This window comes from Lonchura striata, chromosome 4A, assembly GCF_050655825.1.
Source record: "Lonchura striata isolate lonStrDom1 chromosome 4A, ASM5065582v1, whole genome shotgun sequence".
In the NCBI taxonomy this organism is placed as follows: Eukaryota; Metazoa; Chordata; class Aves; order Passeriformes; family Estrildidae; genus Lonchura; species Lonchura striata.
In genome coordinates, this window is record NC_140742.1 from 7,657,875 (window position 1) to 7,666,602 (window position 8,728).

Below are 8,728 nucleotides of genomic sequence, written 5' to 3' on the forward strand. Positions count from 1 at the left end.
AGTTTTCAGCCTTTTTTTCAGGAGACTTTCCTTCAGTGGGACTTTGATAGCTGAAACACTTGCTGCTCTGACAGATGTTTTTCTTTTCCTCCATGGCTGAAGTAGTCCTGGTAGACAGACTAGTTGGTCTAGCTCTGCAGGAGATAAGTTGTTCAGTCCTTCAGTGGAGGATTTTCATTAATACATCGCAAAGAGGCAATTTGGTCCCAGAAGAGGGTCTCCTGAGCACAGGGTTTCTGTGTCAGTGTTTTATCTCTGGGCTCACTTGCCTAAATCCTTAGGATCAGATTTAATGTGACCATCTAAAGGAAACAAGAGCTAACACAGATCAGGGATTCCTTTGGCCTTGTCCTTAGCCACCCTCTACTTGCCATCCCATCCAAAAATCAATTTGTTCACCTCCCTCTTTCACTACTTGTCCTGTCATTGTGTGAAAGAGAGAGTCATAAGTGCGGATTTAAGAAGATGCCAAGTGTGTTACTGGCAATTTCTCCCCACATCAGAAAATTAATGGAATGAAATGGCTGTCTGCAATGCACTATTGACAATTTCTTTGACAACACATTGAGGATGTAAATGTATTAGAATGACTTTTAAAATATAGATGTGTTAACTTCTCACTATTTCTTTGTTGTTGTTTTTTTCTTTCCCCTGCAGCAGACCATGTTGAAATTCTGAACAGTAAAATTATGGAGCACCAGGACTTCTTGGTGGGAAGCTGCGCATGGCCTTTCTGTATATATTCCCCTCTTCCCTCTATCATTCTCTACCACCTCTACAGTAAGCCTGTTGCAGCCTACATGTTAACCAAAAACTGATCAATGGGAATGTCAAAAAAAAAAGAAAAAAAAAAGCACTATAGAAACAATTAACAAACAGCGCTCTGTTATATGAGATATACAAGTAGGAAATTATAATAGACTTTTATAACACATTACTTTAACACACTTAATCATTTTATGACTACCATCATGATAAGTGCATCTGCACAGCGGACTGTTGGTTTACTGTATACTATCGATGGATAAATGTTTGTCTTGTTTTTAAAGTGTTATCTTACTGTTTTGTTTACATCATAGTCTATTGATTTGTTTTAAAGTGTACATCATTATCAAGTATACTCAGTACCATTTTTTCATTATTGTTATGTCTTAAGTTTTCATATACTGTAGGTTTTATGGGGTTTTGTTTGTTTTTTACTAAAAATGTTATTGTGGGAAACAGGAATTATGTGCTTGAAAAACACGACACAGAATGTTCTGCCCTTTGCTGGATTTTGCTGTTAATGTCAGCTTAAGTTGCTTATGTTAAATGCTCCTTTTATAATTTAAAACTTGCCTTCAGATAGTCTCCAAATTTTTAGAAGTGGTGTGAAAGGACAGTTGTCATTTTAGTCCAGTTCAGGGTTCTTCTTTCAATACAATGAGCTGATTCTGGAAACTTTTGGGGAAAAAAAAAAAAAAAAAAAAAACCAACACAAAAGCTCAGGCTCAGTAAGGGGACAGGAACAATTTGCTTAGACAGGAGTAAGCATCAAGGGATTTCTGCAGCTCTGTTGTCCATTGAAGTGCATTCTCAGCTGCAAACGGCGCACAATCTCTCTCGCTGTTCTCATGGTGCAGTTGAAACAAACAACAAAAAGATGGTGGTGGAGTGAGACAGCTTCAGTTGGGCAAAAGCTCATTGCATTGGAGAGGAGCAGGTGCCAGCCGTTGGCTGGGGAGGGCCCGGGGCCGTGGCTCAGCCCAGGCTGGGTAGCACCGAGCTCTGGGGCTTGTCTCCACCAAGCATGCTGAAACATTTTGGCCTGAAATCTTATATGTGTCTCTTGTTGAAGTTTTGTCAGCATGCCCCATTTATTTAATCACTGTTTTCCATAAGTGGGTGATTATTTCCCCCCTACCTCCACCCCATGATCTGTGGCCCTTTAAAGCAAACACAGCAGTAGCAAAGCAGCAAAAAGTTCAGCATAAGCTTTCTGCTGAAGATAAACATTTGTCTTAATGGAGTTCCTGTCAGTCAGTGGATTTATTTTGGCACCTTCTACTTGATCAAGAGCAATGTTTGTTGCACAACAAGGGCTAGTTCTCAATACCTCCTTCTCATACGCACGAATAAAACCATTTCAGCCCGTGCACCCTGGACAGCCCCGCCTGTCATTATGCTGCATTGCTGAACAATCTGGCTGCAGAAATGCATTTTGGTTGAGGATACTGCTAAATTCGTCCCTATCATAGCTCTACAGTATCATTGGCATTATGGAAGAGGTGGATTTGCTGCTGTAAATCCACAAACTCCATGTAAGGAGAAAGAGAATCAAGCAAGAGGCCAGCTCACAGTGTCTGGAGGGGTGACCACCCCAAGCTCAGAGTAGTCCTGTAGAGTGCCAAATTCAGACAACCAGATTTTCTTCTCTTTTCCCAGTTCCTTGGCCTTGGTTGGATATTCTTTGCCCCCTCTCCTGCAGCATGAGCACAGTTAGTTTGCTAGATGTGTATCTCCATGGGCCACGAGTGATGGTGGCACACCCAGGGCACAGCCAGTGCACCCCAGGGCAGGCTCTGATCATCTGCCCGTGGAGACTCACTCATAGCACGAACCTGTGAGGAGCCCAGTGCAAGAAGGCCTGCAGGAATCTTTTTATTCAATTCAGCAGACTTTGAACCAAACCCTGATAGAAAGGAGAAAAAAGCATCCCCCCCAAGACCTCCTTTATGGACCCTGAGTTTTGACAGTCGCTTGTGTCCATGGATGTTCCCCAGCCATCTGTGCTCACAAGCAGTGCCGTGGCCTGAAATCAGTGACTCTCATTTGTATTGGCAACCACATACCTGTTCTTTTCACCACTGTGTTTCTGTTTCCCAAAACCATAACATTGTTAGTGGAAAAAGTGGATTTGAGTACTTCCTGTTTGAAATTATTTGTGTATCAAAAATGGGTTTTGCACAACCTGTGCCAGTGCCTCAACAAAGAACAGAGCTGATCTTCTTAAGCCAGAAAGGATGCATTCAAGCTTGTATGGCTTTATGAGTTCAAGGAGGTTGAAATTTTTTCAGTGCTAAATGGATTTTTGTATATCTTGAAACTTTGATGTAACCTCCTATTTTATTTATCGACTTAAACATCTGGCATAGATGTGCATAGAATGTAAACCTAGAATACAGCTGTTTTCATGTCACATTTAAAGCACTGAAAAAAAAGGCGTTTAAGGATTATTTTTTATTAAAGAGGTCCAATGAGGGATGTTCAGGGTAGTTATATTAGGTGCCACAACAGTTTTTATATTGCTGGCAAATTTAGAGTTAATTTGTAAATGAGTTTAAGGAAAGAAAAGCTTGAAGCACTAAACTTCACCAAATTCAAAACAATCTCGGCAAAAATGCCATTTTGAGGTAGCACTATTTAAACTAGTTGTGCAATGACTTGCTCTAATTTTCTTTGTTCAAGAAAGAAAAGAAAAAAAACCAGTCGCCAGACTATAAATTTCCTAAATAGACTATTACAAAGTCACCGAGCTAGTTAGTGACTCTAAACAAATGTCATAAAAGCATGAATATCATCCTTTATTTGACAAGAGATGTATGTAAGTTTGTTTAAATCAATATAATTTTAGTGACATTTTTATAAGCTTCCCACTTTCCATGAACCTATATTTTTTCTTTATCCAAAGTTATTTCTCTTTGTCCATTTCTCTCAGCCTTATGCAAACAATATGCAAGAAATGCTGAAACTTGGATAAAACGGGTCATGCAGAGGGAAAATGAAAGCTGAGATTGATCATTTTCACGAAAAAAGGTTGTTAGTAGTTTCAATAAAAAGTACTACTACTAAACTGTAACATAAGCAGACAATAAAAAGAGGGATTTAAAATAAAATGGATTCATAAAACTATTAAGATTATTTTTGTTAAATACAGTGTTTTTAGTAATTTGGAACATGATTTCACAATCAGCCGTGTTTTTTAGTTGGGAATTTTTAGCTGATGATTTTTGACTGTGTATTTTTGCATCGCAACGTTCTAGAAGCCGTTCCCTGCCCGGGCAGCCCGCGCGCGTTCCCGAGGCGCTTCTCCCCCGGCCGCCGCCCCGCTCCGCGCTCGGGATCCCCCGGGCTCGGCCGGGCCGGGGTCCCGCCGCCGCTCCCGCTGTCCCGGAGCGGGGACCCCGCGGAGCCGCCCCGGCCTCGGTGCGCGGGCGGCGGAGCGGGACGCGCTGTGCCCCTGGCCCGGCTCGAGTAGCTCTAGGACACGCCGGGTACACAGATTGAGAAACTGGAGTCCTCGTTTTGTTTATCCCTTGTACATTTCACAGACATGAGAATTGAAAAAGGTGAAATTTATGAGGAAAATCTAATTTCCCATTCCTGTTGAATGGATTTAGTTTGATATTGACCTGATTTTACCATGTGCCTGTTGAAGGCCTTAGAGTATATACTGTATGTTAAAGACTGTAATAACTTTAAAAAAAAAAAATAGTTGATAGCCTAATCCAAATGTAAATAGTGCTACAACTCATTGTTACTAGGCTACAACGCATTAATTCATGTCATATATTTTCATTTCTCTACCATTAGTTTTTAAGGTTTTCATTATTGCTTTTTTTGATATCTTTAGTAACTAATGAATTTAATTTTGAAGGAGAGTTAGAGAAAGTTTAAAATTTTTAATACATGTATTCAGCCCATTTAGTTATATTCTAAACCAACACTGAAGCATGGTAAGGTATAGAATACAGTCCATAACTAGTTTGTATAGTTTACAGTTTAAGAACAAAATTAACTTTGTATGTAACTCCTACAATGATAGATTCATTGTTAACTAATTATATTAAGTTGTTGTTGCTATGGCAACAAAACTACAACATGGCTACCTTTGTATACATTATTTGTGAAATTTTCACATGTAAATTAAAAGTGATGTGTAACAGTATGAGCTTGTTAAAGGTACAGTTCGATACTGTCAGATAAAGATATGATTGAATATTTTTAAAATCCCAAAGTCCCATGTGAACGCTGAATTTGTGTCTTTAAAGTCACTTTTTCAGTCAAGAAGTTTACAACACATGGATTTAGAGTCAGGTTTTATAGCTTGTAGAAATTGTTGTGTGGCAAGGGTTATTCCACAGTATTTTCACTTCGGAAACACAGCAGCCTGTACTTACAACGTAGTGACCGGTCTTGCTTTCATTTCACATCCATTCACACGGTGGGAATTCAGAATTAATCAGTTTCAGTACTGTAGCTTTGCCTGCAATTTTCTTTTCTCCAGAAATTGAACACTCACATGATTACGTTACGATCAGGGCTAAATAATTAAGCATATAACTATTTTAATACTAATTTATATTAGCAAAAACTGTACATAAAAAAAAAATATTGTGGAATGACCCCGTAACAGTGTTGAAGATACAAATATGCTGCAGTTAAACTGATTCAGTTAGTGTACGAATGTGTGAGACACACCTTTTTTGCACTTATGTACATAGTCCACGAAAGAAATCCTTGGAACTTATTTTGAATATAAAAAGTCTGTAATAATACAGGAAAAGTTTGTAAAAGAGATAGGTATTACTAAGGCTTTGAAAAGGAGGAGTTTTTTGCTATAAAACTTATCTGAAAGCATGATGTTGCTTTGCTGTTGTAAAAGCTTTGTAGTTTGCCATAGCTTATTATACAGCAGACTGATAACAGGTCAGCTCCAACCTGCAGCACAGAGAATGGGAAACGGTGTGGAATTAATTAGTAAGGTCACTAGCAAAGATTCAAATTACTTTTTTTAATCAGCCTACATTTTCAAACACACCCCAGGTCATGTTTCTGATAGGTTGTGTTCTCGGTGAATCCTATTAGGACTGGTAGGTCCATGGCAGCACACACACATTTTTCCTAGCACCTAATCCTATTTCTGTCTGGAAGTGTTTATCTGTGGGAGGAGACTGTCATTGTGGCAAGTGTTTTAAATCCCAGAGTGAAATTGAAATGTCACAATTCTTGATTTTTTTTTTTTTTTAACCTTTTAGGGTAAGGTAACAAAATGGAAGGAGCTGGTGAGCCATAAATGGACAGGAATGGGTCGGAATTATCTGGGGCCAGTTCTTTCTGCTGTGTGGCAGCCGTGGTGTAATTTGAGAGGTGCGTGGTAGTGCTCCTGGGACAGGGAAGTGGAGGCTGGTGCCAGTGTGGCCAGCTGGATGCTGCAGGCTGGGACTAACAAGCCCCTTTGAGCTGCCACCAAAGGAGAGCAAAGCTGTGGCCCCTCAGTGAGCAGCCTCTTGTTCCTTTTTGTGTTGGTACTGCTGGGACTCTGCAGTGCTGGGGGATTTTGGAACAGCTGAAGCTGAAGCGTGTTGACCCATTTATTTTTGATTGGAGCAAGTTTCGGTTCTTGTTGGATTTTTTTAAGTTCTTTTTTTTTTTTTTTTTTAATTTTTTTTTGCAAAACCCAGCCCCAGTTGTGCTTAAGAAAAGTAACCTGAGTCTGGTCCTGACTCGAGCAGTGAGGCAAGTCCCCCAGAGCAGAACTGGTGGGAGGTGGCATCCGATGTGACTGTCACCCTTTGCTGGATGCCCCAGGGTTGGGGGCTGTTGCTGCCAAGCCCAAGAGCTGTTCCTTGGCCAGCATTCCTGACCCCTGGCAATGCCAGTGTGTGTGCCCAGCCAGCACCACGGGGCTGTGCAAGTGGTGGTTTGCTGAATTGGAACAGCCCCAGGGTCTTTAAAATGAGGAAAAATCAGATGTTGCTTCTCTCTCCGTGGTGTTATATAACAACCTAGATTTCAATACTAAATAATCAGCTAGTTCAAGCCACCACACGATTATGGCTTCCCTTTGCCATCATCAGTTTCTATAATCAAGTTCTTTCTCATTTCTAGGATTATGAGAGAAAAATGTTTTGCACTATGTGAAATGAATCATAGCTGGTCAAACTTTGTCGGGGTATGAGCATGATCGTGACAACACTGCTAAAATCTTTGCTAGTGATCTTTACTGACATCCTCTATCATCAAAAATAACTCTATATGCCTCTCAAAGGAGATATTTAAACATGCAAAAATAACACAACTGTTTAATAAAATGAAGTTATTTTTCCAAACACACAACAGAGAGAATTACCTGACACCGAATTACAAGGTTCCAGTTCTTTATTACTGTACACAGATGCTATTTGATAGTGGTGGAAGCCAAATGATTTTGTTGCCATGGCTTTTGTATCCTAGCAGATGAGGGGATGATAAGACCATTCTTAGATTGGATTATGGGAATTTTTTTTTCTTTCCAATTAGCTTTGTTTTAATTTTTTTTTTTTTAGATCATGAAAATGAACTGACTCCTCACCCTTTATTACATCACCTGACAAAAGATCACTATTTTTTTTTATAAATAGAGAATTGTATTTTAGGCAATCACTAAAATCAAAGAGAGAATGTTCTCCTAAATTGTCAATTTTTAATTTAAATATATAAAAACATTTATACTGTACTGTGTAAAGTAGATCTTTGAAGCACATTCTTCTTTTCATAGGTGTTTCTGGTAAAACAAAGTAAGGGAAACATTAGTTATCAATTTAATGGAATAGTTTAGAAAATATATACAAATGATTACACTTAGCCCTGTGGAATTGTAAGAAATTAAAATATCATTGGATCCAGACAGGCGTAGGTTAATGCAGTATTTCAGTTCCATAACAGGATAGTTCATTCCCTCAACTGCTACCAACAGGGTGTACGCTTTGAATTTATGTTTCTTTTTGCCACATTATATTGCTGTAGTGCTTGTACGTGCTTTAGAAATGTGCATAATGCTACTCATTTTAGTATGTTACTTCTATATTGTTATTGTTTATTTTTTGATCTTTTAATAAAGTGTATAAAATTCTTGGTTATGTTTTTTATGGATCCATATCTACACATTAATAGGAGTTTACTTTTAAAACTTTTCAAGTTCCAGTTTATTAGTCCCAAACTTCAAAGATTCTGATGTAAAAATAATAACTAATGAATTTGAATCAATGTTATATCTGAAGTGTAGATCAACAGAATAAATTTCTTTCCAGAAAATACCTTCAGTATTTTGAATTCTGTAGCCAGTGCCTCCTTTTTACTGGATGCATTTGGCCTGTCATTAAAGTTACTAACACAAGACAGACATTTGTATTTTAGAAAAATAAAAAGTAAAACTTTCCAGATGCTGCCTTTTGGTTTCTCTCATGCCTTAGACCTTCAGAGACACATGTGATGTGGTCTGCTTGGCTTGTGTTTTTCCATGTTTCCTTTCTGACCCTGTCTGTGATGTGATTAGAGAGGAGATCAGAGCTGTGCATTTGAAGATAACCATGAAGAATGAATCAACTCCCATTCAAAGGCTTGCAGCTTTTGTAGAACAGTGGTGTGTGTGTTAATTTTTCTTTCAGCATTTGTGTCAGATACCATTTTGAATGTCCCAGTGCAGTAATACAGCAGTGAGCTCCCCTTTGGCAGCAGCCTGGGTTCCCCAGCTCTTTTCCAAGTGCCCAGCTCGTCCCAGGCTGCTCAGTCAGGCTCACGCCTCTGGCCAGCACCAACTGGGGCTGCCTCTCACCAAGGTCTGGAGCTGCCCTGGCTGAGCTGGGTCTAGGCTGCTGCAAGAGAAAATTGCTTCTTGATGAGCTTGTTTGCCACCTTGGTCATCACCTTGCCAATGGCACTGCGTCAGAGGGGCTCTTCCCTTAGACTGCCTTGCGGTCTGCACTTG

At 39.5% G+C, this 8,728-nt stretch overlaps 1 protein-coding gene across 11 annotated transcripts in view; it reads left to right on the top strand.

Moving 5' to 3' along the window:
- MBNL3 (muscleblind like splicing regulator 3) overlaps positions 1-8,181 on the top strand; it is a 92,060-nt gene extending 83,879 nt beyond the window's left edge. For all 11 annotated transcript variants that reach the window (XR_014952422.1, XR_004148308.3, XM_077786507.2 and 8 more), the window contains one exon: positions 658-8,181. The gene's annotated coding sequence lies outside the window, so the exon portion shown is untranslated. The remainder of the gene's footprint in view (positions 1-657) is intronic.
- Positions 8,182-8,728: the final 547 nt, after the last annotated feature.